The 24799-nt window shown below is 43.1% G+C and overlaps 1 protein-coding gene, 1 long non-coding RNA gene and 1 pseudogene across 2 annotated transcripts in view; 2 read left to right on the forward strand and 1 right to left on the reverse strand.

Moving 5' to 3' along the window:
* The window catches only part of LOC125722600 (uncharacterized), a 427015-nt gene that overhangs the window by 278609 nt on the left and 123607 nt on the right, over positions 1–24799 (forward strand). The gene's annotated exons all lie outside the window — the stretch shown is intronic.
* Positions 14456–15992, forward strand: LOC125722556 (cytohesin-2-like; annotated as a pseudogene).
* On the reverse strand, positions 18058–24790 carry LOC125722631 (uncharacterized). Its single transcript, XR_007386498.1, has 3 exons — positions 24740–24790; positions 19076–19193; positions 18058–18130 (listed from the first exon to the last, which is right to left on the reverse strand). It is a non-coding gene; the product is annotated as an uncharacterized LOC125722631 (long non-coding RNA).

Here is a 24799-nt window from a genome sequence, read left to right on the forward strand (position 1 = left end):
GTAAATACAATGAGATCTCTTTGGAGCAAGCCTGTCGATACCATGTTAAGTGTAAAACCACAAGTAAAATACCTTAAAAATAATAGAAATATAGATGGTGCTGAACCATGGTGAACAGTGGAGTCATAACAGGCTGTGCGTTGTGTTCAGTCACCTTTCACTGTAAATTACACATGGGTTCACAATCTTTTGTGTCTGCTCTGAATCCCTCAGGGCTGGAGTGAAAACTCCATTCACACTAACATGGTGCTAAGGGGTATTGGGTAGTCATGATTCTATCCTTTTTGGATGCAATTTATTTTACTGATTTAAATAAGTTTTAAAAAATTTCAAAATATAAGGATAGCTCATTGTATCCAAAGGGATGTGCCAAGCTTGCAGTGTTGATGTGCTGCCACCTTCTGGGAAAACGATGAACTGATTTTCAGATTAAGAACATGTATGGTTTTCTGGTATCAGGTGAGAACCGTTCATGCTGCGAACCTATGCTTATGGGTTAGGGTTAAGCTTGGGTCTAGAGCTCAGGGTACTTCCAGGCTTGGAGGCCAAGGGTAAGGTCTCTCTTTCCCCATGTAAGCATTGAATGATGATCCAGCACCAGGGCTTGGGTAAGTCACCACGAGTTGGGAGCCTCATTCCCCAGGTAAAGGATGAACGATCTCCATCCAGCCCGGGGATTCTGGTGAACCTCTCCTTATGCTGGAAGCCTCCTCCCTCAGGTAAGGGTTTAAGAATCTCGCGGTACTTCCATTGAGCCTTGGGGTTCTGGATAAAAATCCCAGGGCCATCCAACTGTAGTAGTGTAGAATTTTGCGGGTAGGACTTGTTGATTATTTCCGGTAAGTGTGTGTGGGGACCCCTAGTGTGTGGAGGCGTCATTGGCGTTTCCCGGTCCGGTAACTCCCCTTCCGCACCGCAGTGGTCTGCCGTGGTACGCTGGCATGCTGGCTGAGGTTCACACTTATTCTGTGTCTTGGTGGGAGGTTTGGCTGTTTTAATTAGCGTTAATCCTCTGCTTGATTTAAATGGCTAATGGTAATATTTTATATTGCAGTGTTTCTCTGGTGTCTGTGTTGCAGCTCCAGTGGTTGCAAGTTATTCTGGTGACTAGGCCTATAGCTACTTGTCAGTTGCTTTACTTGATGTGTTTTAATTGTAGTTACGGTTGTTGCCAGGATTACAGTTTCAGTTGCTCGTCAGCTTCAGTTTATGCCTCTTCCAGCAGGTTTGTCAGACAATAATAGTTTGAACCTGCACTGTGGCTGCTGTGTTTCCTACGTCAGTTTTTCTTTTCCGTCTGTCTTGTCTTGTCCTCAGCCGGTCCGATGTCGCCCAACAACTGCTGCTTGAAGCTCCTGGTCCTCGGTGGGACATCGGCGATGTGCTGGGAGCCTTGGAACGCGCTAAGGATCGTCGCACCTTTTCCTGCATTTGGAGCTGTTTCATTCCCTAGTTCTGCGACTTAACAGACTTTAGGCCGCCCTTTCTTTCTGTTTGGGACTGATACAGAGGGACAGCCTGTATTCTGTTACTCATTGTTTGCACTCTTCATAGTTTTCAACACTCAGATTCTTGGTTAGATTGTGGTATTTTCTGGGAGGCTGAGCAGTGGCTGCCTCGATTGATCTGGCTGACTAAGATTTGATTGGTCTGGGGTGGTGGTGTTCACACTTTCACCTTGTGCAGTATATTTGTGTGGGGATCAGTGTGGTGGAGCACAGGTGTGTGTGTGCGTGTGTGTGTGTGTGTGTGTGTGTGTGTGCGTGTGTGTGTGTGTGTGTGTGTCTGTGTGTGTGTGTCTGTGTGTGTGTGTGTTAGTTTAGGGGACTCTATTCCCCCTTTTGATCAACTTCCCCGGACACCTGTCTCTTGCTTGGGTTTAGTCAGCCGGTGGCCAAAGGCTGGTTGCTGGTTTATTTTTTAAGGTTGTTGATGCTAAAGCGCTTGTCTTGTTTCTTTGTTTTATATTTTCAACAACCTGTTAATAGTACAAACACGTCTCCAGCTCCATTCGGTAAATGAACTTGTGTGCTCTTAATTTAGAGTAATTTTTCCTGTGGTGAAATTCCCCAGGTGGTGTAGTCGTGTCCTTGTACTACTGACCGCTCTCTGCCACAAACACTTTACTCTGAACCTAACCCTAATCCTAAACCTAACCATAGCCCCAAACGTCATGTCCTGCCACCTCCCTGACGTGGCTCTAATAAGCCATGCCTGCTGCTCGTTGGTCTCGTGTCTCGTTCCATCCCTCATGTTAAACACTCCCAGCTACTTCCAGTCTGTTCCCTTGTTATTCCTGTATAAGTGCTTCCTGGCCCTGTGTTCGCCATTGATGTGGTGCCCTCCATGTTGCTTGTTCCCTAGCCTCCCATCTTGATCCCAGTAAATCCCAGTTTATTGTCTGACAACACCTGCTCCCAGAGTCGTTCATCCTGGCACCCAACAGACTGACGGAACTCGACAAGCCCCAGTAGGTTCCCCAGGTCCCTACTGCCGATCACTGCTGCTTGTGTCCAGCATACCTAATGTCGCTGGTTCAGGCCGCAGTACATCTTTGCCCAGAGAGAATGGCCCATCTCTGACGGATGGCATAGCCGCCCTCTCCCCGGACTCCCAAGTGGAGGGTGTGACAGCTATAGCGGAGATCCTCAGGGCCCTCTGGAATGGAGTGAGTGTGCTGAACCCCGCAGAGGTGGGGTGCTCTGGAGAAAAGGAGCCCGCCGTCTCCATGTCGTTTGCCGTAGGGCAACGTGCGTCCTCATTGTCACTTGAAGTCTGACAACATGATGCTTCTCTGGGATTTACTGTGATCCCCCTGTTCACCAAAACATGCTCCCCAAAGCTCTCCAGCACAGAAGAACAGGCTTCACTCCTAGTTCTATGGTTGTCAGAGTGCTGGACCACAGTAGAGGTCGGACTTTGCTTTGGTTTTATTGGAAGTCTGCACACAATACAGATGTTTCCTACTGTCCTTCGTTCCAATTAAATGTGGAAACGTTTTGTCAGCTGGCTGGACAAGACCCTACTGCCTCTTTTAATAGTACACATAGTAGTGAGCAGTGGTGACGTAATGGTTAGGGAAGCGCACTCGTGATTGAAAGACACTGCATCTACAGCATCTGGCCCAGGAGAGCCAGCCATTGCAGTCGTTACATCCGCACTTAAGGCTCCCGGCCCAGAGGGCCGCTCAGGCCGCACCCACAGTGTCCAACACAGGTGAGGCCTTGGTTGCCTCTAGGCTTCTCATAGAATCTGACACGGTTCCCTGGTAACCAGCCGACACCTGCCACACTGCTCCATAATGTCCGGCCAGCGTCCACCTCTCTGTCCCCTGATGCCTGGCCAGCACCCACGTCAATGTCCCCAGACGTCCAGCCGGTGCCCACCTCATCTCCTGACGGCCTGCTGGTGCCCACTTTCTATCCTGATGTCCCACCGGCACATGCCTGCAGGCTGCCACCAGCCCAGAGAAGATGGATCCAGAGGATGTCCTGCTAGAGTGCCCTGGGTCCTGATACGTGGGTCCCTCCTTCATCCCAGACTCTGGTTACTCTGGTCCCAGTTTCTGGTCACCAGTATCAACAGGAGCCCAAGAAAGCGGCAGGCAGAATGTCTGTCTCCCAGAGAGGGTTTGCCAGTCTCTGTTCTTGCCCTGTATGTCCCTTGTCATCTTCATGTTCCTCTCCTGTTGTCTCCTTGCTGCTCTACTGTTCTGCGGTTCTCTCATCGCCCGCCAACCCCTCATGTCCTCCTGCCCTGCTGGCCCTCCCAGACCCTCTAGTCCTGTGATTCGGCAGAGTTCAGCCTCATCTGGAAAGGGGCCTAGGAGGGTCCCCCCCCCCAAAAGAAGACTTCCCGATATACACTTCGATTCTCCTGGAGTAATTCAATTTGGAGTCGCAGGCTGCCCAAAATTTAATTCCATATCTGCCCAGTTTTCGGAGCATATGCTGTCAAAATGGGCAGCAGACTGCAACAGCAGACGGAGAGAATACTTATCCGATGCCAAGTACAGGAATCAGATATAAACGTTAGACATTTTTCATAGCACTTTACAATATTATTCATTACTGACTTAATAACACAGTCACTACTCAGGTACAAATCGTGAGTAAATATAGTAACTAAAATAAATGATTCATTATGATTCATTGAACACGAACATGAAATTGATACTCACTACATACGTATTGGCAACATGTTCGGAAAAATATGATTTTTTTTGGTAATTAAAAACTATAAACTGTTGTGACAATGTAGATCGATGTGAAGCAGTAATAAAGAAGATATTAGTTACCCATGAACAGAAGCAGGTGTGACAATGGTGATATGCATCAGGGGAATGATGTTTGCCCAGAGCTCTCATACTTTGCAGATCGCCGCCATCTTGTCGCTGGATTTCCTGAGTGCTCTGGACTGACGATCGTCAGAGCAGATAACCAGCAACACGTCACAAAAGCTTTGTTTGGGCATCGTAGCTAGAAAAATCACCGGTCTCATTTTCGCACTTCATAAACTTTTGATTGATTCTTAATTGGATTTGAAAACCTCAGCCAATATTAAAAGCCCCATATATGCCCTAAACTCCCTTGCTGTTATTTCTTTCTAGTCCTTGACGAATTTCCTTCTTACCTCCAGGTTGCTAATGTTGATTTTTCCATTGATCTTGGAATAAAAAGTTGGACAGGATATCTTTGGCTTGCCGAATGCAGAGCCTGGTTGGCCGCAGAGAGGTTTTCATTGAGTACTGTGCTGTAATCCTGCCTGGACCATGTCCGTCCAGTGCTTTTGACTACCAGCACATCTGCACATCTTTAGTAATATCAGTCTCTTCCTCTGCAAATTCCACTTCCGAAACCTCAACAGAGGTCTCACACCTACTTCAGTACTGTCCCTTTCTGTACTACTGCTTTCCAATTCCTGCAATACGAGATCTGCTGCTTCTTCAGGTGTATCGCTCCATGTCTCTTACTGAGCAGCACCTCAGATCATCCTCAGGTTTGGCACCAGTATCATAGATAATGCGAACCTTCATATAAGTAAGAGGTAATATTTTGCTCAGTATCAGTTCAAGTTCAAATACTTCAGGTTTTTTATTTGACAAAACACATAAAATAGTCGTGCAAAGTCATTGATTTATTTTTAAAACTATTGCACTGTGATACATTTAACATCATATTTCCAGTTCTGCCAAATCTCTTATTGACAGCTTAGTGGTTTTCCAATGGCTTGTGGCGTCACATGGTGGTCGAAAATGATATTACAGGCTTTTGTTGAAATTACCTTAAAATTCATCTGGAATGTATTGATTTATGCTGTAATTAATGATGCAAATTAACACAGATGGGGCCATTTTGACCCAAAACAGCTAGTTGGAGGGTAGCAATCCTCCAGATTGTAAAGGTCAAGATACTAAAACCTGGAAAAGTGCAAAGGACTGGAGCAAAAGAATAACAGTGAAAGCTGTCAGAAACAGGCAGGAAACTCTGCATGGATGTTTTTGAAGAGGTAGACGGGTCCAGTTGGCTGTATTAGTCAGTCTGCTAAGAAACATGGCGCCAACAAGCCCATGGCCCCTTTTCATGTAAAACTTCGTACAGGAGGCTGTTTGTGCAGTTTAGTGCCTTTGTTAGCCTCGGCTCCTGTAAATCATATAAGCACACCCACCACACCCCCAGGAGCATTCCGCGTGCCCCCCACCGGCCAACCTGCCTGTCCCCCCCAACCCACAGACCGTCTGTAGTTCTGAAATCTATCCACATGTCTGCTGACCAAGTCTAAGGTAAAATTCCATAAATGAAATATTCAGTAAAAATTTTTCCCCTAATCTGGGAGACAGTGCAGAATTATTGGAGTCGGTCCTAACTCTGTCTTCAATATGTACCCAGCAGGCACCTAGGACTCGTATCTCCCTCTGAGAATTTCTTCTTATAAGAACATAAGAACTATACAAACGAGAGGAGGCCATTCGGCCCATCAAGCTCGCTTGGGGAGAACTAAACTAATAGCTCAGAGTCGTTAAAATCTTATCTAGCTCTGATTTAAAGGAACCCAAGGATTCAGCTTGCACTAAATTATTAGGAAGGCTATTCCATACTCTGACTACACGCTGTGTAAAGAAGTGCTTCCTTAAATCCAGCTTGAAATGTTCTCCCGCTAATTTCCACCTATGGCCACGAGTTCGTGTATTTAAACTAATGCTGAAGTAACTATTTGGTTGAACAGCATCCAAACCTGTTAGAATCTTATATACCTGGATCATGTCCCCCCTCAGTCTCCTTTGCTTGAGACTGAACAGATTTAGCTCAAGTAACCGTTCCTCGTATGACATTCCTCTAAGACCAGGAATCATTTTTGTGGCCCTACGCTGCACCTTTTCTAAGGCCACAATGTCCTTTTTAAGATATGGTGACCAAACCTGCACACAATATTCTAGGTGAGGTCTCACCAAGGAATTGTATAATCTTAGCATTACCTCCCTTGACTTAAACTCCACACACCTGGAGATATACCCCAACATCCTATTGGCCTTTTTTATTGCTTCCCCACACTGGCGAGAATGGGACATGGAAGCATCAACATACACACCAAGGTCTTTCTCATGATCAGCTACCTTTATTTCAGTGACACCCATGAAATACCTGTACTTTATATTTCTGCTCCCTAGATGGAGTACCTTACATTTATCGATGTTAAATTTCATCTGCCAGGTATCGGCCCAGTCACTAATTAAATCAAGATCCCGCTGTAGCTGCTGAGCCACTAATTCAGTATCTGCTACACCACCCACCTTGGTGTCATCTGCAAATTTCACCAGTTTACTGTATATATTGGTATCCATATCATTTATGTAAATTAGGAACAATAGTGGTCCTAAAATCGAACCCTGCGGTACCCCACTATGAACGCAAGCCCACTGTGACATTGTGCCTCTTATAACTACTCGCTGTTTCCTATCTGTTAACCAGTTATCAATCCAGGTCACTACGGTACCTAAAATACCTGTCGCTTTGAGTTTAAGTAGGAGCCTCTTGTGGGGGACAACATCAAAAGCCTTTTGGAAATCTAAGTAGATGACATCATAGGCCTTCTTATCGTCAACTTCCTGAGTAGCTTCCTCAAAAAACTCCAACAGATTTGTTAAACAGGATCTACCTCTCCTAAATCCATGCTGGCTATCCCGCAAAATGTTATTGGAGTCCAGGTAATCTACCATTTTCTCTTTGATTATAGCCTCCATAACTTTACCAGTTATACAAGTTAGACTGATTGGCCTATAGTTAGACAAATTACTTCTATCCCCTTTTTGAAAATAGGCGTTATGAAGGCGTGCTTCCAATCAGAAGGTACCACACCTTCAGATAAGGATTTTTGAAACAGTAAAGTTAAGGGTCGGCAAATAATATCCCTCATCTCTTTTAACACTATAGGTAAGATGCCATCAGGGCCCTGTGATTTATTTATTTTGAGCTTAGCTAGGCTTTGCAAAACATCTGCTTCAGTTATATATATATTAGCTATAGACAATGCTGGATAGGTAATAACTGGTAAATTACTAAGGTCCTCAACAGTGAATACCCGTGCAAAACTATCATTGAACTAATTTACTATATCAATGTCGTTTACTATTATAAGACCCTTACTATCCTGCAGATTAGTAATTTCAGGTTTTAGAGCTCTTTTAGAGTTAAAATACTGGAAGAAACTTTTAACGTCATCCTTAGCTTCCAATGCAACCATCCTTTCGACATTTCTTTTAGCTCGTCTAATATCATTTTTTAACTCAGCCTGTAGACTTAGATATTCCTGCTTAATTCTGTCATCATCAGTTATTTTCCATTGCTGGAACAAAGCCCTTTTCCTCCTTACTTTATACTTTATTTCCCTAGTAAACCACCTAGGTTTCAATTTCCTAGATTTATTCTTGCTGGAAACAGGTATGAAGTTCTCTTGCACTTGCAATAATGTGCTTTTAAAAAAATCCCAGGCCTCTTCAACAGTTTTGTTATTTAACTCCATCCAGTTCACAGTTTCTAGTTTTAGTTTCATACACTTAAAGTCAGCCTTCCTAACATTATATATTTTTGATTTGGACTTAGCTCTTCGAACACTAAACTTAACCTCAAATTTGACCATGTTATGATCGCTACTGTCAAGTGGTTCTAAAACGTCTAATTTACCAATCCTGTCCTGGTTATTAGAGAGAACAAGATCAAGAATGGCATCTCCCCTGGTAGGGGTGTTAACAAACTGAGTAAAAAAACAATCCTGTACTAATTCCACCATCTCCAGTTCATTTTCTGAAGAGCCAGTGACAATGTCCCACTGCATTCCTGGTAGATTAAAATCACCCATAACTACCACATCATTTTTATTGCTCATAGTCCTAATATCACTGTATAACAATCTGCTTTCCTCAGCAGCTATATTAGGTGTTCTGTAACAAACACCGACAATTAGGCTATTTGAGTTTTTAGCATCTAATTTTACCCATATTGCTTCCGTAGTTTTATTTATATCAGTAAGTTCCCTTGCCTGCAAGTTTTCCTTTACATATACTGCAACACCACCTCCCTTTTTTCCTATACGATCCTTACGGAACAACGTGTAACCATCCGTATTATATTCTTGTCCATCCTTTTCACTCAACCACGTTTCAGTTATTCCTATAATATCATAAGAGTCCGATGAGATAAAAGCCTCTAAATCATGAATTTTATTCCTAATACTTCTGGCGTTTAAATACAGACAACAAAGGGTAGGCCTATTACGGTGCCCACTTACAATATGATTATTTGGGGCTTTCCGTTTCCCCCCACTGACATAGTTAACTAACCTCCCTGCCCCCCCAGTCCCTAGTTTAAACATTCCTCAACTACTCTACACATACGCCTCCCCAATACACTGGTTCCCCTCTGGTTCAGGTGCAACCCATCCGGCTTGAACAGGTCCCACCTGTTCCAGAAGGTCCTCCAATGCCCCATAAACCTAAACCCCTCTTTCCTACACCATCCTTTTAGCCACGCATTTAATTTCCTTATCTCAGCTAACTTAGCCTGACTTGCACGTGGCACGGGGAGTATTTCGGAGAATACCACCGTGGACGTTCTGCTTCTAAGCTTATTGGCGACTTCTATAAATTTATCCTGCAGAACAGCCCTTCTACCCTTGCCTATGTCGTTGGTGCCAACATGCACCACGACAACTGGATCCACCCCAGCTGGGGCCAAAAGCTTATCCACACGATCTGGAAGGTCTCCTACCTGGGCACCAGGCAGGCAAGACACCGTACGGGACCCTCTATCACGCGTGCACACATAACTGTCTACTCCCCTAATAATGGAATCCCCCACTACCACAACCTCCCTCTTCCTGGGGGGAGGGGGCTCCTCAGTGCCCAAGGGCCCACCTGCCTCCCCAGTCCGTTCCGGCTCTAAAGCTGGAAGAACCTGAAACCTGTTCGACACAGTCACCTCAGGTGATGCCGCCTCTGCAACGTGTGTACACCCTTTCCTGCGTCTACAACCTACGGTCACCCAGCTCTCTCGACCTCTCTGCTCTTCATTCTCCCCCCTCCCGGCTAGTGGCGTACACACCTTCTCCCTAAAAGGCGTATTAACTTGCTCCTCTAACTCACTGTTGCATTGGATGAGAGCCAGTTGCTCCTCAAGGTCAAAATGCGCTCAGCAGCAGAAATTCTCCATCCTAGATGAGCCTGCAAAGTTCTGTAGAAGTTAAATATACTTTAGTCAAATGAGAGACTAACCTGCTGTCAGGCAGGGGAAGCTTCAATAAGGCCTTCATTCATGACAGCTCCACTTGGCTTTTTGACGAGTCCCCATTTAGATGCAGCACGTCAGAGACTGAAGAGCAGGATGAAGGCTGTAAGTACAGTTTGCTGTGGATTGTGTTTGTGTTTAAATCTAATAAAGGATGAGACAATTTACTTAAAGCATGATATAGTTCATATTGCTCTTCAGGCTTCGTGATAAAATATTAAAATTATGGAGTACAAAGTTGTACATACAAAGAAAACAATGCAGAGCGGCAGGGCACCTGGCCCAGAGGGTCTTCACATAGAATTCTACAAAGGGTATTTTTTCCTGTTAGATTTACAGCTTTGGTTGTCTTGCCCTTTAAAGAAATTCTCTCAAGAAAGAAGTTGCCTCTTACCATGTCACAAGCAATTAGTTTCACCCAAAAAGGAGGAGGACCCCTCTCTGCTCCCCGTGTTAGTAGATTCTCCCCAACTCCTCCTGCTTATTCCTTCCTCCCTCCCTCCTATTTGTGCTCTCCTCCTCCTCTTGGGTTCTATTCATGTCTTTTGGTTCAGCAATAAAACCCACAAGGCTGCTCTTGGATTGTCCCTCTTCCCATTGTGACATATTATGTATTACATGATTATGAAATTATTTGATTATTATACAATAGTCAATTAACCACTTTGTTTCTTCAATTTGTCTTTCTTCTGAATCATCAGATATATGTCGTAGCTGGTAATTTGTTACACTCTGCTGTCAGTGCCAGTGTAGCCTAGATACAACCAGTCATATGTTTCAGTCAAGCTGATGTTTGAACAATTTTTGGGAACAGATTTTCATAATGTTTTCTCATATATGTGGTGTGATAATTGAGCATGACCCCACTGTTGCTGTGCTTGGTGCTCCTGTCATGATCTGTAATCTCTTATTTTTTCATGTCTCCTCCAACTCATGCCAGCAGAGGTCACTGCTGGCACTTTGTAACCCTCCTAATTCTCCTGTATCCCATTATAGTTCTCCATCCTAACCCTGTACCCCTGTTTTGTTGCTGATTAGTGTGCTGTGTATAAATATGCCTGCCCTCACTGCGTTCCCCAGCTCAGTCATTGCTGTTCCATGTGTAGTCTGTGTTTCCTTAAAGCCCACCGAGCTACACACTGCCCCTAAATTTAAATTTATATGTAACCTGTGTGTGTATGTGTAACCTAGATTTGCCCAGTATGTAAATCTAATCCAGACCTTGATCCTACACCTACTATAATTATAAGTACCTCACTATACCTATATCTAACACTGCTATTCATCACCAGTGTTACATGTCAGGGCTTCGCTGCAATAGATCCCTCAGTGCTGCAGGTTATTACTGTGACTTTGCACACACACACGTTGCTGCTTCCTCAGCCAGTGTCACATATACTTTATTACACACAGACCTCAGTAATCTCTGCTACACTCACACCTGCTTACTTTACATCCATGGTTAAATTCTCCTAATGGAATCTATCTTAATGTCTTTATTCTATTTTATTTTATTTATTATACCATATTATTCATTGTATTGTTCTTTCAATTTTATTTCTATTTTATTATTGCTAATACACCGGATCTGAGTGCCTCATTTTGTTCCCTTCATATAGAACACGTTTTGTAATGACAATAAAACATCCTTATCCTCATCTAAATCACACTGTCTAACTACTAATCTGTTTAAATAATATAATTGGATTTCAAAGGTTAATAGTCACTCAATTACCCCCTCAACCCAACAGTACCACAAACACCCAACATGCACGGAAATTTTCTCCTAAGTTGTTTTCCCTGCCTGGAACAATACCACAGCAGTCACATGGACTAATGTTTCAAAACATTTTGGAAACCTTGCATTGAAACTTGAGGTCTTTAGAAGGGATCAGTCCTGGGTGGCAAAGTTGCCATCACAAAGGTTTTTGATTAAGGGATTCATGATGCCAGGTAGCCATCTTTCACAAGCTGGTGGGCTGTGCCACTGATGCCTTTGCTTGGGTTTTATATGTCTGTCCTGGTTTGTGTTCTTGCCACTTCAGGTTCCCTGGTTTTGGTCTACATTCCTCGGTCCTCTACTGTGGAGTCTACCTTCTGCTTCACCTCATTCTGGTCGCCCATCCAGTCAGCGGCCCATGTCCCCCTGGTTCCCTGTTTCCAGAGGTTGGTCTGTTAGTCTCCGGGGCCAGGAGGCAGAAATCTGCCATGTTGGATGGGCGGCCCAGGTTGGGGTGCTCCATCATAGACTGGTACATGAAGGATTATAAATGGTTTTCAACCAGTATGTACCGAGTGTGCATCGTGACGAAAAGAATGTCATGGGAATATTTAGGACTGACTGCAGTATTAGTTCAAAGCATGATTGTGTTTTTCTTAATTTTTATTGATTTATTTTTGTATTATTCATTTTTTAATTATTAATTTTCTTAAGTAACTTGATTCAGTTAAAAGGGGTTTGTCCATTTGCTTTAGCAGAAGTTTGTGTAAGTATGATGTTCACCTTCCCTTTTCATAGTCTAGTCTTTGCCAAGTTTTATGCTTATTTCCCCTGGTTAAGTTAATCTGACTTGTGTGTTTAGGAGGGTCATACAGGCTTTTTGTTTGTAATGGAAGCACAGGGTCTGTACTTGCAGCTTATTTGCCATGCTAATAGAAGCATTTTACCTTCCTCTCTAATCTCTTTTTTTCTTGGCTCTCACTGCAGTCTCCTCTATGCCAGGGTTTCTCAACCCAGTCCTTGGACCCCACTGCAAAGATCCACAGTTTTGCTCTGTCCAAGCTCTCAGCACAGCAGTAAAAGGTGACTGTTTGGTTCATGCATGCAGGGATCTGGGACAGAGCAAAAACGTGGAGCTGTCTGGTGGGCTGAGGAATGAGTTTAGAAATGCTGCTGTATGAAGTATTAAACCATTTGACCGGTTGGATAAATGTTAAAATGTTTTCTCAAAATATAAAAAGAGATAATCTTCTGTTTTGCGTCTCATTACAAGCAAACTTGTTTTTTGTTTTTATGTCACTCTAGTATTTGATATCTAATTTTCAGTCTTCTGGCAATATAATCTGGTGAATGGGGAAAGACTTCCAGCAGGGGCTCCGGTTTCCTCCCACAGTCCAAAAGTGTGCAGGGTAGGTTAATTGGCAAATCTGAGTTGTGAGTGTTTGCGCCCTGCAGAGTGTTGACTCCTGCCCAGGGTTGGTTCCTGCCTACGCCTGTTGTTCCAAGGACAGGCTCCGGTCCCCCCCGCGACCTCAGTTTGGCATGCTGTCTCCCCCCTTGGTTTCCTTTGGTTTACGTCTTCACTAGCCCCCTTGTTGCTTTGACTTGTGTGTAAGTTATGTATGTGTGATTGTATTGCTGCATAGGGAGTGACTGCTATTTTGTTTTGCAAGTGTGTGTTGGACTCTGTTTATTTGGTCAGGGAGTGAGGTGGAGTGTTTGTCTTTTGGTTTCCTTTTCTTTTGCACTTAGGTGAGATTAGCTGTGGGTCGCACTTGATAGTTGGGGATTTTGTTTGTTATTTTGGCTGTGGTCACTCCCAAAGTCTTTTGCACCGGGTTATTTGTTCAGTGTCAGTATTATACATGAAAAAAAATGAAAATACAAAAAATATCCCTTTGTCCACTGGTGTTCCCTTCTTGCCCTCACCCTGTTTGTCCCTTTATCCCATTCCCCTTTCCCGTGAATACTGTTACACTCCAACCCTAGACAGCATATCAAAACAGCATCGTACCTATAGTTTTAAAAGAGATGAGGGATATTATTCATTGACCTTTATCTTTGCTATTTCAGAAATCCGTATCTGCTACCTTGTGACTGGAAGTATACACTGTAAAAAAAGGCAAAATTTGTCACAGTTTTAAACGATTTTATATCAGCCAATTTGACTACAGTATAATTATTTTTTTCCTCTTATGTTAAATGACAGAAAAGTTTTATCAAAACTACATTGCATAACTGGCATCGTAGTACTGATTAGCACCGATTCAGACATCCCGATGAACAAATATGAAGTTCATTTAAACTGTGGTACCTTAAATCCGTCAAGTTACCTCGATAAGCCAGTAACCCTGATTCGTAGTATAGGCCACTGATCACAAGCACTCTGTGTAAACGTATTGTTTAACCGGCGCTGTTGCATTACCAGGGTGAGAGGTTGACTTGCTGGTTAGCTATAAAAACAGACGTTAGTGCAACTCCACATTAATGGTGCGGTCATCATGGCTTATAAATGCTTATTATCGTTCATCATTGTTTGTGTCAGTAACGATAACATAAACAAGGGTAGGCACCAGGAGAACATCATTGGCTCTTGCATCGATTACTTTTCCCGTAACACCCTTTAGATTGTTTCCCTGAAGGGCAGCAAACCGACAATTTCGGTGTGATTGAGCTGATCACGTGTGCATGGGGAGGGAATGCGGACCACATGACCTTCCCGGCGAGCTCAGCACATCCAGCATCGCTTCGCAAATACAATCAAAATGTTTTATCTTTATTCACACTTTTTATCTTTATTCATTATCTCTACGATCTCACTGCTGGACGAATGCCTGGCATTCAGAGCATTCTTTATTAGCCATTTGCCTTTGGATGCAGTTTATTTGCATGCCCCAAAGCTTCCAGGCATCAGTAATTGCTTCCCACGTTACTCCGATCCTGGGGTCTTCTGTAACTGCCCTTTGGGATTACATATATTCAGCATATGCTTTTGTCCGAAGTGATGAGAGTTTGGGGTCAGAGCACTTGGGTCTAAGAGACTTGCTCAAGGGCTTAACAATGTTACGATTACTCTGCCATGGGAGTTGAACCAACAACCAAACTGGCAGAGATGGCCAACCTGCTGAGCTCCACACCCGCTGACGATCTCCTTTTCCTGTCTGCTGCAGTCTCCATGGACCTGAGTCCAGAGAAGCACTCTGAACTTGAGGACATCCGGCTGAGGAAAGGAGCCCTTCTGCTGGAGATCCAGAGGCTGCGGGAGGCGCTGAGAGAGGCCCTCATGGAAGTGGAGGGCCTTGAATCCAGCACCAAACGCAGCCAAATCTTAGAAAAGAATAGGCATGTCGCCATGGGAAGAAAGAAATTCAACATGGACCCTAAGAAGGGTATCCTGTTCATGGTACAAAACAATCTTCTCCGGCACACGTCTGAGGACATCGCCCAGCTCCTATACAAGGGAGAGGGGCTGAACAAAACAGCCATTGGGGATTACCTGGGTGAGAGAGACGACTTCAATATCCAAGTCCTCCAAACATTTCTTGGGCTTCATGAATTCGCAGGGTTCAACCTGGTACAGGCTCTCAGGCAGTTCCTCTGGAGTTTCCGTCTGCCAGGAGAAGCACAAAAGATTGACAGGATGATGGAGGCCTTTGCGCAGAGGTACTGTCAATGTAATCCTGGAGTCTTCCAAAACATTGACACCTGCTATGTACTTTCATTTTCCATAATCATGCTAAACACTAGCCTTCATAATCCAAATGTGTGAGACAAGCCCAGTGTGGACAGGTTCATCTCCATGAATCGAGGAATCAATGATAGAGGCAACCTGCCAGATGATCTCCTCCGAAATCTTTATAAGAGCATAAAGAATGAGCCATTCAAGATTCCTGAAGACAATTGGAACAATCCCTTCTTCAACCCTGACAGAGAGGGTTGGCTCTTCAAACTGGGAGGGGGACGGGTGAAAACATGGAAAAGGCGGTGGTTTATCCTGATGGACAACTGCCTTTACTACTTTAAACATACTACGGATAAGAAACCCAGGGTGATCATTCCGCTGGAGAATCTGAGCATCCGTGAGGTGAAGGATCTCAGGAAGCCTAACTGCTTTGAACTGTACATCCCTAACAACAGCAGACAGCTGATGAAAGCCTGCAGAACGGAGGCGGACGGCCGCCTGGTAGAGGGCAATCATTTGGTGTACCGCATCTCGGCGCCAACCCCTGAGGAGAAGGACAAGTGGATACAGAGCATCACTGCTGCTGTGAGCGCTGACCCTTTTTATGAGATGCTGGCAGTAAGAAAAAAACGGCTGAATAAATAAATAACGATAAAGACTGTGTGAATATGGTTGGATGTGCTGTTGCAGAAAGTATTTATTTCAGAACAAGGAACTTTGCACAAAGTAATGTTTAACCTTAAGGTAGCATGACCGAATTCCAGGTTTTGTTTTGATGCGACTTATTGTTCACTACAGATTTTATCATGGAAATGCCCTGTCCTTTTTTGTATAAATGTGAAATTAAATGTTATGTGCACTGTATTGCTGATCTTTATGTCAGAGTACCTTTTTTTCTGAGAATCTAACTGCTGTAAATTTGCATCAACATGATTGGGATTGGGATGTAAAAATTATTTTCCATCTTAACCCATATTCTAAGCATATTGATTTCTGTTGTAAATTTTACTTTTACAGCAGTATGATTTAAGACACTAACAGCAATTCATTTTTCAACCAGTAATTGTTAATGTGATAGGAATTGCATTCAACAGCAAATGCGTTCAACTTAACCAAATGTATAAATCTTACATATTCTGATGATTCGACATTCCCCCGACGTCTGTGTGATGTATTTCAGCAACAACACGCAGTTAATGAGATCACTATGCGGAATTTAGCCGACTGTTATTTTACTGATTAGGATATATCACCCAAGATTGGGGTATACTATATATCAAGGGTCAGCAACCTTTTTGAAACTGAGAGCTACTTCACGGGTACTGAGCCATACAAAGGCTACCAGAACAGACTTTACCTAAACTTATCTAAACTTCATGTAGAATAAACACGTTTTAAATGCTTTTTTGGATATTGTCATTTTCAAATCTATATAAATACAAATGTGATTAAAGAAGAATAGCAACAAGATAAAATTAAATTTTAGTCGCTGCCCACTGGTGAGTTGTGGTATTTTTAGAACAGGTCCGTGGGTGACTCATGTGGTTCTTGGGGGCATCCTGGTGCCAGTGGGCACCATGTTGGTGACCCCTGTTCTAAATGGTATGTAGGGTATGCAAACTACACCAACGCTTCTGATGTAGCTACATTTAGGCTTATAGTGGAATAATATAGTGGAAGATTCCTTGCGTGAGTGTCTGAGAGCGTGAAAGTCATGCCAGATGCATGGTAGTCGGCAGCCCTGCTTTCCGTGTGCATCTGTCTCTTACTTTAGGTGGCTAGAGATCCAGCATTACTCAGGATTAGGAGCCACTTGCACTGATAATAATTAGTTTCTTTTTCCCCTTGCAGTCTGCTGCTGTATAACATTATGAAATCAGCCCAAAAATCCGCAACCCATGACCTCCTAATATTTACCCAAAACTATGTTTTCAAAATAGCACAATAGGGCATGAACACCGCAGACCTGGAAACTCTGCTGAGCATTGAGAATCAGCGTGCAAAGGCTCTTAATTTGGATATGTTTGTGAAACATTCTGCTGCACAGCACAACAAAGAAAAACAACTGGTCAGTGATAATGAAAAGTACAATCAGCATTGTTTTAACCATGAGAGTCCAAATGCTTAGATAAATTGTCACTTTTTCAGTGTAAGTATGCTCCTGAGCTCCACGATTCTGAATGATAGTCGGTTTCTCACTGAACCTCCATGCCACTCTGTTAAAATCTCTTGCCACCCCATGTAAAATTTTCTAGATCCACCACTGTGCCAGAGCTAAGACTTAAGAATCTTGAGTATTATTTCAACATAAACTTTGCTTGGGTGCTTCATACTTTAAATTAAATATAAATTATGGCAACGTGCAAAACTATTAAGGAAAATGCAACGTATTTGTTTTTCATTTACGTAATTATATATGTTGATTATGATTCTTTTTAGTTCCACAGTACATGCAGATACTAAAATCCAAGCATGCACTCTTAGGTTAATTGCTATCAGTTTATATAAAGATTTATAGAAATTTCAGTCAGAGACTAGCTTCTGATATAGAAAGAATGTTAAATTTTTTTTGGCCGTGGAATAGTTTTTCAGTGCTGCATGTAGTTTCTCTTTATTGTTTGAATAGGGCACACTTACACATCAACAAGTGTAGTGCAGGTGTGATGTTCTCGCATATGAGAAAATACACGGACAACTTTTATTAAAGAAAACGAAAGGCTTTACTCTCCATACTCCAGTCAATTGCATGCATAGGCCTACTGCCGCATCTCACTTTGCCAACTTACGCTTCCGTGCGGCTCAGGAGGATCTGGCTGCAGAACACTGGAAAGGGGTCCACAGCTCAAGGGGACCACCAGAGGACAGATGGAGTGGAACCGGGAACCAAGGGATTTGCCAGTGACTGGCACTCACTGTTGTTTTCGACTACAATAAAAACAGCTGTACTGGCTAAATAATGAGCATACAAAAAGAAAAAAAGACATGGATAGGAATGAAAAGGTAATTAAAAATAGAAAAACAACTGAAGAGTCATTCACACTGAACACGCGTCTCTGCTCTCAGGACGATGATCCTGCCAACTGCGCCAGACTGCGACAGACCGAACTACAAAACTGTAGACTCAGTGGACAGCTGACTACGCCACCCTAGGAATTTCATTCAGCTTTCCATTGAGACTACAGTTTTGAAGTCTGTTCTGCCAAACAATGTATTAAAAAGTGCAGTGCTATACATGACACTGTAATTAGTTCAATTCAAGAGATGTACTATCAAGTTATAATAGTGTGATTATCATAATCACACAAATATATGAATTCCTCTGATACTGAATTAAACAACCCTTTATGCTGTCCCTTATGTGAATTAGTAAAAATCTCCATAGTCATATGCAATTCCAATTCCCCCTTTTATTTATTTTATGGCAGACAGACAGCAGTGTATTATTATATTATAATTATATTATATTTATTATAATTATATAATTATATAATATTATAATTATTATATATATCATTATATTAGGGTGCCCCTCGCAGAAGGTGTCACGGGAGATCGCGGGCAGAGCGGCGATCGTGCGGAAGGAGCAGGCAGGCAAGCGGGATACGGGAAAACGGGGGTTTATTCGGGGAAACGGGAGCAGGACGGGAAACAGACATTGACAACATCAATGACGGACGAAGGACTCAGGTAAGACACGGACTGAAATAGACAGGACTGAGCAAATGAACTGGATACAGCTGGGTACAATCGGGAGAAAACACGTGGGTAATCAGGGGGCGTGGCACACAGGAGGAGCAGACGAGCCGGGCATGACAGAAGGTAAATTTAATCTTATTTAATTACATTTTCTATATAGCGTCAGATGACAGCAGACGTCATTTACTGTAAGGTTACCTTTACTATAGAAGATATAACAGCTCCCAAAGTTCTTCATCTGGTACAGAAAACATACGCCTGACAGATGTTGAAGTTTATTCCGTCTTTATTCTTCTAGACACTAGAAGAATAAAAACTATAAAATAAACATATTATTAAATTCCTGCATTACATTTAATCTTACAAGACATTCTAAAAGATCCATGATATTACCGCTAAACAGCGGCTCATACATCCCCACAATTCCACTTTTCAATACAAGACAACAAGTAAATACAATAAATATAAATTACCGTGTGCGCCTTCTGACCAAATGCTTAGGAGTTATTACAGATCCTGCCGTGACAAGCCGACAAACCACAAGTTGACTCCATGAATCTCCCAGCATGCATTTACTCCTACCCTATTCCGTCACATGACCATGTATTCAAGGGTTAACACGGATCAATTAAATAGTCAGCAGAGGGCACTGGCATACATTTCACAGTATACATTCTATATTAAATCAAACCAGCAAAAGGTGATTATAAAATAACCGTCTTAGCGACAGTTACAGAGTGGCGTAGTCACCCTTTCGCTCTATAGCGCCCCCTACCCCTACTACGTTTATAATTATAATAATTGCCTCATGTGCAGTTACGCTGGTTAAATTACCTGGAAATGTTATTAACTGCACATTCTCCTAGAAACTAACAACGGTGCTCACTCAGGTATATTTATAATGGTCAGAAAGCTGATGTAAAGTCTGATATAGTGCTGAATGTGTTATTTTGTAGACAGTAATAGGTTTAATTAATTTTATATTCCATTACTGTAGAAAGCTATACTTGCTTACTTAAGGCATTTTGCGTTATTAATGTGTGATTTAAATGCAGGTAGTTTTATTACAGTCAGCTTTTATTCACAGTGAGTAGCTTGTCATCATGAAGAGGAAGTGTGACAATCGTGAGGTTTTGGGCAACCACAGAAAAGCAGGAAAGTAAGTAGAGACAGTGAGATAATTAGTGCCAGTCAGATGATAGACGTATACAGTATGTGAGTCAAAGGTTCTTCATATATTAATCATCCCATTCAGGTAACAAATCCTTAGAAATCCATTCCTGAGCATCATGCCAAGAAACACCACTTGTTTACTGATAACTGCTTTCATGTAAACTCTGCTGTGCTGAGAGTAAAGATGAAGAGGGAGAGACAGCAAGAGGCTGCTGACGGCAGACAATGCAGGCGACATGGAGGGGAGTGAGAAAAGGAGCAAATATTGATGGTTAAGAGTGAATAATGACGTCACAGCAGCCTGATCCTGATGTTAGTTTAATATGCTTCTTAGTTTGGCCTGTGGTGTGTATTTCAGATACAGCATTTAATCAGGGAGACTGAGTGTGAGTCAATGGCAGAGAGAGAGAGAGAGAGAGAGAGAGAGCAGACAGGCAGATGAAGATGAAGGTGTATTAGGGAGGAGGGGGGAGGAGCTTGGACCTTCACCAAATCAGCCAAATGTAAATGTCACGTCTATCAAACAGGAGACCCTGCTTTCAGGAGAAATGGTTTAAAGATCACACTGGGGTCCATTACAGCCCCCCTCGTCTTAAGGGGGGTTCTTTGTTTCTACTGTGCAAAATAATTTGTAACACAAATGTCTAAACTGGCATGAAAGACACATTCAGCTCTTGTGAAGACTGGCATGTGAAACTGGAAAAGGCACTGGGGAAATTCAGTGCACATAAAGACAGGCAGTGCCACAGATTAGCACTGAAGACATGGATTCAGAAGATCAATCCTGTTAATATTCAACCATCAGATGAGCTGGAAAGAGCAGCAGCAAGTGAGGAAAAATCTTCTGAAGTTAAGTACTTGGCACGGCAAGGCCTGGCTTTTCGAGGTGTTGGTAAGGAGAGTGGGAATTTCAAGCAGCTTCTAATGCAAACAGCAGAGGGCGATGCAGAGCTGACCATGTGGCTGAAAGGTCACTTTGATTTCACCAGTGCTGTTTAACTGTAACGCCTGTTCCTGGGTTGCCCTCAGTCCTTGTTATTGGTTATGATTCTCACTGTCCTGCACTGTGTCTTGTTAGCTGTGTATTTAAGTGCCTGTTCTGCTTCTGTTCTTTGATGCTTCATTATAGCTGTATGTTGTATGTATGTATATAGTTCTCTAGTTGTGTTTATTCCATCATTTAGTTCATTCCTGGTCATTTGCTGTTTATTTTGGATCCATCCTGATCCTTTTGGTTTTGATGTGTGTGTTGTAATAAACCCTATTTTTCCACCTGTGTCATGCACTGCCGCAACCAGAAGAGGGCAGAAGATATGGCACAAAAACAAAGGAAGAAGCCTAACTTTAAAAAGAACAAAAAACATCAAGACTCATCCAGCATGGGGTGGTGGGTTAACAAATAACACAAACAATCAAAGAATGAGCAAACAAAAGAGTGAAAAGATGCAGAGATGACTGAGAAGCAGGGGATGACTGGAGAAGAGACGACAGGACCAGAAGACAGGAGGGATACAGGGAGAGCGGAGAAGGCAGTATAACTGAAGAATGGGAGAAGAGGAGAGACCGCAGAGGAAGGAGAACATAGATGACTGGAGGGGAGGGAATATAGGAGCAACAGAGAGAAGGAGGAAGGGCTGCGGAGGAGAAGACAGGATAAGAGGGGAAAATGTGAGCAGAGAAGGACAAACCCCCCCACTGCCCATCAAAGTGCACTTGTAAGTAAACCACAATTTTAGCCTTGGGCTCAATATCTGGACTTGTCTCTGTGTAGCAATGCATAGAATCCCTGACACTGGTTATGACTGTACTGTATTAGTCCTAAACCTGCCATTATAGTGTAAAGAGAAAAGATTTTTTTTTAAATAAATCATTTAAAAAAAAAAAGGTAGAGCGATGTAGCCCCCGGAGAAGTACCCCCCCCCCCCCCCAAAGCCCTGTTTGTTCCCTTCTAGCTACCAGATGAAACTCACAATGCACCCCAACGCCACCTAACTTCTCTTCCACATGATGCACCTTATTTACCCTTTGAATCCTGTCTATTATTGAGCGTTTTTCTATCCATTTGATTATAAGCTTATTACACTGTATGTACATTAGTCAGCCACATATGCTGTACGGCTTTGTTTTCCGGACAGTCTGGGCTACTCAGATGTGTCATAATTCGATTTATAAATGCTGACAGTCTTGATATTATCCTTCTTATCAGGAAAAACTACTTCTGCATATAGATATTTCTCAATTTTTAGTCTCATCTAATATAAAAATTGGCAGGTAGTACAAATATAATCCTATAAATGCTGAGATTAGAGTATCTGCGATGCAGGAATGCAGGGGTTTCATTGGGGACCTTTAGTACACAGGCTTAGTACTGTGAAGGAGTACATGGTTAGTGCCAGGCGCAAATGAATATCTTTGATTTTGCATCCCTGTGGTAACTTGTTGAAGTTGTCTGATAGTCAGTAATACATGGTTTAATTATTATGATTGTTTATTTATTACTTTATAACATCTAAAAGAAACTGAAATAGGAAAGCTTATTTTAATATATGGTCCACTGGATAAACACAGACATTACAGACGGTTTTAGAGTCTAATGCTGAATGTTTTTTGCGATCATTTTTCTGCCTGCATATGCTGTGATTGGTGCAGTGAAATTTGAGAATGTGTTTGTGGACAGTATCATAGCCTCAGACAACAAACCAACGCTGTAGCACGTCACTGTGTTTACATTTGGGAGGGGTTCCAGTTACATAATGGGCTCATTCTAATTCAACTGTTTTGACTATATTATAGCTATATTCCAGATTTATTACAGCCAAACACATCTCGGAGCTCCGAGGAACCTCCTTCTCCTTATATTTCCCTCCATCCCACTCTTCTCATCCCTCCATCCCTCAAATACTGTGTAATGATGATATGTGTGTGTGTGGGGTGTGAGGGATGGGCGTGATAGGTAATAGTTAATTAAGTGGCTACACCTGGGTTGTGAGGGATCTGGGGTGGGAGAGGGAGTGGGAGGCGCGTTAGGGAGATATGGTCTGGTAGGCACCGTACGGGTGGGGTCCGGGAGGGAGGTGCCGCTCGTATGCTGTTTAGGGCTGCCGGCTGTGAAGCCAGAGAGTGGGCGGTAGGGACAGTTCCCGGTGCGGTAGGGCGAGGACAGTCAGGACAGTGGGGGTAGGAGGCTATGACCACTGCTTAGACGGGGTGGTTGATAGACGGGAGTAGCGGCACCCTCATAGGGACGGATTGGCGGTGGGGGGGTGGGATTGGAATTCCCTTTCCGTGGGACGTTCTAGGTGACGGACCGGTGTGATTGTTCCTTCCCCGGGGGAGGGTCCTGATCCCTGGGAGGGGAAGGGGTGTTCTGTTTTAACTATGTCTTTATGGTATGTGTGTTCTGTGTGTTTTAAATGCGCAGTGTAACCGCTTAGGGTCGGGACAGGACTATATACAGTAGGCGGTTCTGGTCCCGTAAGGCTTGCATGTGCACGACGTGTGGGGATTACTGTGCATTGCAGTGATATTGGTGTGCCGTGCCCTAATGGGGATGTTGTGTGGTGCGGGATTTACTGTGTGGTAGCGTGGGTTAACACACGCTTAAAAAGGGGTGGTGTGCTACGGGGAGAAAGCGGGACCGAACTCTTTGTGATTCCAGATCCAACCCGACGGGTCGCTGCATGAATTGTACTGAATAAAAGTATCTTTGTAATTGTAGCTGCAGTCTGGTGGTGATCTGTTCTCCTTTCACAGCCTCTGACGCTAGTTTGGGTTCGTTACACTGGTGGCAGCGGTGGGATCATTTCTTTCCTTTGTGGTTTTTCCGTTTAGAAACCTAGAATTAGCTTTAACATGTCGGAGGCGGAGGATAGTGTACAATCTCCTAATTATGAGGTCGCTGATTGTTCTGTTACGTCTAGAGAGTGTTTTCTCAATCTCCCGGTGGCCCCGCCTGCTCACCCAATATTTATACCGGAAACTTTTAATGGTGTGGGGCGTGAGTGGTCTGACTGGTCGGAATAATTTGATCTGGCGGCTGAGGTAAACAGGTGAGATGAGTTTCTGAAAATTAAGTTTATATCTTTGCTATTGTCTGGCCGTGCTATAGGGAGATGCTAACTACATCAAAAACCAAATGAATTAAAAAACGTGGAAAATAACGTTGAAATAATATTTTTAACGATGTCGCTGCGATATCGCTATTTGTAAAAAAAAGAAAAAAAAAAGAAAAAAATAGTTACTGGAAAAGCTACAGCGTTTTAAAAGTATTTGCTCTACCGATAAGCTACTGAAAGAAGTAAAGTTAGTAGCGTCGTTCATTTTAGTTAGCTACCCCACAACACTGGACATAAAAATAACTGAACAATGTTAACATTTTCATAATTTAAGCCCTCTCAACAGAAGCACTTTAATGAGAATATTTGAAAAATTAACTGATAACTGTCATGCCCGGCTCGTCCGCTCCTCCTGTGTGCCACGCCCCCTGATTACCCACGTGTTTTCTCCCGATTGTACCCAGCTGTATCTAGTTTATTTGCTCAGTCCTGTGTATTTCAGTCCGTGTCTTACCCGAGTCCTTTGTCCGTCATTGATGTTTCCTGATGTCTGTTGCCGTCCAGTGTTCCCTGCCCCGGATATCCTTATTAAAACCCCGTTTTCCCGTATCCCGCTTGCCTGCCTGCTCCTTACCCGCACGATCGCCGCTTATCTCCGGCGTGATCGTGACAGATAACATATCAGTTATCTATA

The sequence above is a fragment of the Brienomyrus brachyistius genome, unplaced genomic scaffold, assembly GCF_023856365.1.
Source record: "Brienomyrus brachyistius isolate T26 unplaced genomic scaffold, BBRACH_0.4 scaffold40, whole genome shotgun sequence".
In the NCBI taxonomy this organism is placed as follows: Eukaryota; Metazoa; Chordata; class Actinopteri; order Osteoglossiformes; family Mormyridae; genus Brienomyrus; species Brienomyrus brachyistius.